We start from the raw sequence: 7,756 nt of genomic DNA on the forward strand, positions 1-7,756 counted from the left end.
GAGGTAAAGTTGGGTTTATATTGGACATTCACTTAACATTCGAGCTTCTCTCTTCGATTTCTCAAGAAATAAACACAAAAAGGACAAAAATGTGTGTGTGTAGCTGGCGAGTTCACGTTGTAAAGAAATACTACGCGCATGCGCACGTAAGCATTCATGTCAACATGTCCGCCATATTGATGAGGGAAAGACCACGCTGTAAACAAATACAAGTAAACGGAGGAGCTTTGGCTTTAGACATTATATATACATTGTCTTTAGACATTTAGCTCATTGTCTTTAGACATTATTTTACTTGTTTACTTTTGATCATAATGTTTGAATTAGACATTACTGATCTTACTCGCGCTACACTCTGTATCAGCGCGTCTACACCACGCGTGATCAGCAACGAGGACTCGTTACTAATACATCACTTCTGACAGAATTTACACTGCAAGCGTGCAAATACAGCATATAATGACAAACTTAAATTAAAATAAACCTTTTGAACAGCTTGCGACCGCATCACTGTCATGCTTCCGTGCTCCACAAACTCCGCTTTATAAAGTTTATAAACCTTCTCGGTGGTGTTTAATCCCTGACTTAGAGGACACATACTTTCTTCCTCAGTCATGTGATGATTTCTCCTCCGTCTGATGAGGACTGAGGTCATGTTGGGAATAAAATATAACGCTGACAGAAAGTAAACTGAAGAAAGTCAGTGTCGGTGACTCTGAGGCTAAAGCTAGCGGTGTCGCATTACGTGCGTGTGACGATTTGCTGACATTGCTCCTCTTCCGACTACCTACTCAAGTGACGACGAGAGGTTAGGCTATGTCACGTTGTCATAAAGTGGTGTCGGTGCGGTTGTATCGGGGTAGTTTTACAAGTACGAGTACATGAACACAGTATCAGGCTGACACATGAGTGTCATCGGCATCGGTGCATCCCTAACACACACACACAATTAAATTGGAGCAGTAAACCATAAGATCTTTGATGACATCATGTACAGGTCAGAGGTCTAGAACTCACTTTCTTTCTCTCTCTTGATAATCGTTGATTTAATGTAAACATTACATTTATCTCTGTAATCTTCTTCCCTATTTGTGGATATTCTTGAGTGAAATAGTTGAGGCCTCCTACGGAACCTATTAAGTTACACAGGAGCAGTGATGAGAATAAACATGACTTTTGGTGCTCATGATTAAATATGGCAGTTTTATTATGAACCCACTAGATTAGAGAAGGAAATACTGAATGTGAAGTGTAGTACGTGTGAATAGACTATCAGTTTAGATACTGAACCTGAACACTACTAACATGCAGTGCTTTCTTGGGGTGGTGATGAAGTTGGAGTTGAACCGGTGAGAAAGATATTAGAGAGAGGCTTCTTTACACTCCTGAGGATGTTCAATTAGAACCTTCACCAAACTCACCTGGTTCAAGTCATCAGCTAATTAAGCGGCCTGCACGAGCTGAGGTGGGTGCTTTAGAGCAGATAAAACACCAAATGTGTTAGATAAGAGTTCAGAGCCTGTGTTCTAGACACATGATTTAGAGTGGAGACTTAGGCTTAGACCTGAGCTTTGGAGTTATTCTGATTATAGGTTTCAGTGAGAAAGTGACTGAAGTTAAGGAGAGGAACTGAAAATAAAGTTATAGTCTTTCTGAGTAAACAGAATAAGGCTATATTATTGTTACCGGGGGAGGGGGGGGAGAAACTCGTAGCAGCGCTGATGAAATACATATATATAACAAAAACTGCTAGGAAAAAAAAAACTCAGGCCATTTGCTTAGCCTAATACGTTTTTTTCCATCTGCACAAAATTATTTTTGCAGCCGCTTTTGCAATAAAAAGACTTAAAGTCGAGGGTCCCTCGACTTTAAGAGAGGAGCAGTGAACCATTGACATCATGTACAGATTTAGCATGAAGGTGTGATTGACAGTTTTTAGAAATCACTTCCTAATCCTATGCTAAGATGAATACTACTAGGCTACTACTCTAATAATAATAATAATAATAATAATAATGAGAAGAAGAAAGATAGATTAAAGGGTGAAGAGTAAAATCAATATAAAGTGGGGCTGTTTTGTCTTCAGCAAGAATACCTAGTGCTAATAAGTAAATTGTCAACAACATTGTATATATATCTAGTGCCTGGTAATCAACCTCCTCATCTGGTGAGAGGACAGTCCACTCATCCTCACATTTCACACAGTATGAATAATAATGATAACAAAAGGAAGTAAAGCTAAATGAATGTTTTAACTGAGAGCAATACTTTGTACCCATATTTCCAACTGTATAGTAGATTGCACACAGTTTTTGCTTGTTACGTTTAGACCCGAGGGGATTGCAAACTTCAAATGTACCATCGTCATTATAACATTCTTCCTCAACTTCCTCAAGCAGATGCTGAGGATCATCAGCCATAGTCCGTTGTAACACAGTGTGTTTATGCTTTTGGTAAATATGACATCTAAAGGACTCATACTTTGAAAAGATCCTCTGACAGTCATTAAGACCAAAAGTTATTGAAAAATTTGCCTCATGTGCATGATTGAGACCAATGTGCTGGATTAATTTGACAATCGTTCTCTGAGAGCATTTAGGACACCAGAATAGGCGAGGCATTTTTGGCAGATATTACTGTAAGAGGTTGATTACTCTGGTAACTGGAGTAGGTAGAGGCTTGTCACCATCCATAGTAAGTTTCAAAACATATTGCTGAAGAAAAATCTGTTTCTTGAAGAGTGTTCTTCAAATGAGATGGATATGTTGAACAGAAGACAAAATAAGCACAAAATGAAGCAAGAGCCCTTTCATCCACACTGCTAGCCCAGCAGATCTCTATCCCATCTACTTTGATGACTGCAGTGACTCTCCTTGTAAACACAGTTTTGCAGTCAGTGACTTCTGGTACTTGCAGTGGTAACAGCAGACTTTCTATGCCAGCGACTTGCCTTCGAGCCTCAGCTTTATTAACTGTTCAGAAAAAAACTGTTTTTTTCTTCTCAATGGAATATTTAGGAAAGGGAGGGGAGGAGAGAAGAAAAAAGGCGATGTTCATCACCACCCCAAAAAAGCACTGCATGTTAGTAATGTTCAGAGTCAGTATCTAAACTGATAGTCTATTCACACACACATTAGCGCTAATACACTTCACATCCAGTATTTCCTTCTCTAATGTAGTGGGTTCATTGGTAACAGGTTTGTCTGATTAGTATTCTGGAGAAGGTTAACAATGTCGGTGTGTTGGTTTGGAGTTGTAGTTTGTGTTTGCCATGTTTGTAGTCTGAGGTGCATTCTGAGAAACGGAGTCGCTGGTTTGCTGTGACATGACAATGACACTTGAGAGTTTACTGTTCAAGACTCAGAATTACTATACATTACTATAATTAGCATCAAGCTGCACATGACATTTTATGAAAGTAGTACTATGTTTTTGCTTATTTACCGGTACCTCATACAGTCAAAAGGTTATTGAATTTTAATTATTTTTCTTAAAAATAAAATAAAAAAATCTAAAAACTGAGTTGTGTCGTGGAAATTAGACAACACTTGCAGACTCGTCCTCTGAGGTGAAAAAGGTTTATTACAGAAAGATGGTTAATACAGCATAGAAGAAGTATCCCAGAAGACAAAAAAAATGACATGATCATCCTGTTTACAACGTTTACAGCCAGGCTCTTAATGCATGCTGTTACCTTCTTGAGCATTAGTGAATGTTTGCACCTTTTGGAATAGTCGTGTACGAGTCCTTCAATTGTCCTCAGTGTGAAAAGATGGATCGGAACATCATATAACCGCTACTGGAAAGGGCTAAAATATGCAGGAAAAGCAAAGTATGTGAAGGACCTGGAGGATTTTTCTGAAGAACAGTGGGCAGTTTAACTGCTCAGGACAAACAAGGGACTCATGAACAACTATCATAACACATAAAAAGAGTCGTGGATCATTCAGGTAACGACACACAGTATTAAGAAGCAAACGTGTGTAAACTTTTGAATGGGGGTAATTTTGATTAATTCAGCTATTATCTTGTGGACTATATGTAAACATCTGTTATGTGAAATAGCTTATTCATGGCGGTACTAAATAAGAAACTTAGGATTTTTATGATCAATCTTATTTTGTTAAGAGTATTAAGATTTTGTAGATTCTGCAAGGGGTATGTAAACTTCCGATCGCAACTGTATAGCCACCCAGCTACCAACACACACACACACACACACACACACACACACACACACACACAATTTCAACCACTTAAAAACAGCAAGGACTTTTATAAACAATCAAAAATAGACTATAATATGAACATTTTAACAAATTAACAAAGACACCACAGTTAAAACACTCTAAATACCTTCTTTTTGCAAAAGTTTTCAAAAGTCTTCTCTTGCGCCTGCACTCTCAATCTGATGCCAGCTGGAGCCACCTCTTCATGGTCCCCTCAACCTCCATCTCTGCAGCTTTAGCCGTGAAGAGGTTTCTATGAACATTGGAAGAAAGCAATACATATAGTAAGGTTATTATGAATCTTAAGCATTAATTACGTTTATACCATGGTCAGTGTGAATATTGGATTCTGAATGGCTGGAAGGTGTGCATTATAACCGTTTATTGCACAGGTAGTTCCAGTCAGTTTTATCACTGTGAGCATTTCTAAATCAACGCGCAGCCTACATGCACACACAAACACACACACGCACATACACTCGAGCATACAGAGACATTCGTTAACACACATTCATACACACAGACACTTCTTGCCGGTGCTGTCTGCAACTTTAACAAAAAAAATAACTTTGCTGGTGAAAAGTTACATTATATTTCTCAGCAATGAGGTGTTACCATCACTGTTTGTGAAGTAATTCAACTCTCAGTTTTACTACACTACTGCTGCGCAACACTGACTATGTTTACATGGACAGCAGTAATCTAATTATTGACCTTACTCTGAGTAAGATAATAACGTGATTAAGGTGTCACCGCGCCACACCGTCCGGTGTCCCTCCAGAATTTCACGTATCAACATACAGTTCGTCTTCGTTATGGTATAGTATACAGTTTTGGGTGTTTTTATTTATTTTTTTTATGAACGCTTTAACGCAGTTATTTATTTGTCATGCTGTACGTGCAAATAGACAACTGCTTGAAGCCGTGAGCTGCATCCCAAACCGTGCACTTAGCGTCTCTATAGTAGCCGAGATAGATGTATTTTCCTAACTACAGGCCTATAGTAGGCAAGTATGCGGTTTGGGATGCAGCGGTGCTCTCTTGTTCGCCGTAAAATGTTGAGCACTGCCGTGTGTGTACGTGTCCTGTCGCAAAATGTGGTGAAAACTCACACAACGTTAATAATGTGATTCAGGTGTTTACATGTCTGTAATACACGTTGAGAATGCGACTAAAACAGGAGTACTCGACATGTCTTAATTCGATTAGTGCTTACTTCGAGTAACTTGACTTTAATCAGATTAAGGTAATTAAAAATTGCTGTTAAGGTAAGGTAATTAAAAATCTCATCACACTACTTTATCTCTGTGTCTGATTTATATTGGGCAAAATTCCAGATCTAACGACCTAACTAATAGAAATTAACTGTCATTTTAAACTTCTAATCAAAGTTTGTGCTTCTAAAATCAATGACAGCTTTAATGTTATTAATTGTGGAAAGACCATGGTATAAGCGGGGTAATCCATGGCTAGGTGACGATTTGAACGAGTGGTTCTTTTCCTCCACATCATGCACTAAAATTGTTTAATGCACATCTAGCTGTGGATTACCCCTTACATATAATCTGAGAGAGACAGCTAATTCTGTATGTAAACAGATATACTTACCAATCATGACCTCTCCAAGTTGGAGAGTGGCCAGTGAAGTCTTTCCATTGACTCCCCTCCAATTGAGGTTCTTTGCAAAGGAGTTAGCAATCACCCTCTTCAATATGCGCCAGGTGCAGTCGAGCACATCTGCCCTGTCAATAAGCGCCAACCAGTTTACCCGAAACCGATGATTTTTAAAACAATAATATAATATAAAATAATATAAAATATAAATAATTAATAAGCATGTATTGCCTTGTCAACTGTGTCAGTGCTTCTCACTACTCCTGCAGTTACCCTGCCCTGTGTGCTTTCCATGTTTTGCTCCTCTACCAAAGATTAGGTCATAACTGTTCCCTCATATCAAAGTGGTGTTGAATGTTGTGCTTTGAGTACGAGTGTGTCACCTTGAGAAAACAAACACTCTCAGTAGCTGTGTAATTGTGCAAGCAATTGTTAACAAAAAAAGAAAAAAATTCTCACCAGTTTTTGCTTGCAATCTGGGCTCTGTTGCATCCTTTGCTCCAGACTACGCAGTTGAGGAAGATCTTGCAGGGCAGTAAATCTTCATCAGTATCCAAAGACTGCACCTGGAACACCTGTAGTTGAAGCAAGCTCAGTGGTTTGTTGGTCCAGCACCATCTCTAATTTAGTCACGCCTCCCTCAGCATGGTTATGGTAAAGAAGTTAACAATATTTACAAATGATACACACTACAAAACTGTACAACTCCATCCTCAGTCTTATTCCTAACCTACACAAATTCTAGTAAGATGGCTGAGTGGAAATCACGGTTAATTAATACCTACAAAAGAAAGTCAATCAGAAAGCAGGAGAATACTTGGTACTGCCGGTACTGAAAAAAAACCTTATCGTATCATTCTTTTTAAAATTTTAGTATCAACTTGGTACAGATACTTTTGACATCACAACTTACCAATTACAACATCCTTGAATTGCAGGGATGCCAAGGATATTTTCCCATTCATTTGTAACAGATAGCTACACCGTGACAGGGGTGGCTGTGGATCAGGTGGTAGAGTGGGTTGTCCACTAATCCACTAATCGTAGGGTTGGCAGTTTGATTCTCAGTCCACATGACTCCACATGCCAAAGTGTCCTTGGGCAAGACACTGAACCCCAAGTTGCTCCTGATGGCAAGTTAGCACCTTGCATGGCAGCTCTGCTACCATTGGTGTGTGAATGGGTAAAAGAGACACAGTGTAAAGCGCTTTGGATAAAAGTGTTTTATAAGTGCGCCATTTACCATTTTACCATTTAGTGACACAGAAGCGGAGTCCGTTCCATTCCGTGGTGTTTTAATTAACGGAAGTAAAAAAAGAGATGAAGAGAAGGGTGGGGAAGCAATAAAAAGAACAGGTGACTAGGTGAGAGAAAGCGGGACACGGAAATGAGCCAGGTGGGAATGGCGGAACTGATGGTGTGCGTTTGCCAAGGACCATGCTAATGCTCTTACTGTGGATTATAACCTTGTGGATATTGATTCAGGAGGCTGGCGAACACTTCGGGAATATTCTGCCAAGGTGAATAAACGAGCGAGCGGAGTTTTGAGGGTTCGGAGGCACATCACGGTTTTGAGATCCTTTCTTTAATACTTTTGTAGAGAACCAGTATGTTTAAATCGTTGGATGTTACTGTCTGTAAAGAACTCCGAGTGTTAAGCGGAATCTGACTGCCGGTTTCCCATGCTTTCGGGATCACGAACTCCCGTACGCCTAAATCACCGCCATTGAAGTGCAGCTTTTAAAGTGAACAACTTTTTGTTTTGGTTAAGAATTATTTTGGGGTTAAATGTTTTTTTTTTCTGCCTTTTGTGTGTGAAAATTTTCTTTAATGAATAGAGCCTTGTTTCCTTATGGGTGCGTTTATTAACTTTTTGGTTTTCATTATTTCAGTTTCTATGACTGAAACGATCT

The sequence above is a fragment of the Ictalurus punctatus genome, unplaced genomic scaffold (assembly GCF_001660625.3).
Source record: "Ictalurus punctatus breed USDA103 unplaced genomic scaffold, Coco_2.0 Super-Scaffold_100056, whole genome shotgun sequence".
Classification (NCBI taxonomy): Eukaryota; Metazoa; Chordata; class Actinopteri; order Siluriformes; family Ictaluridae; genus Ictalurus; species Ictalurus punctatus.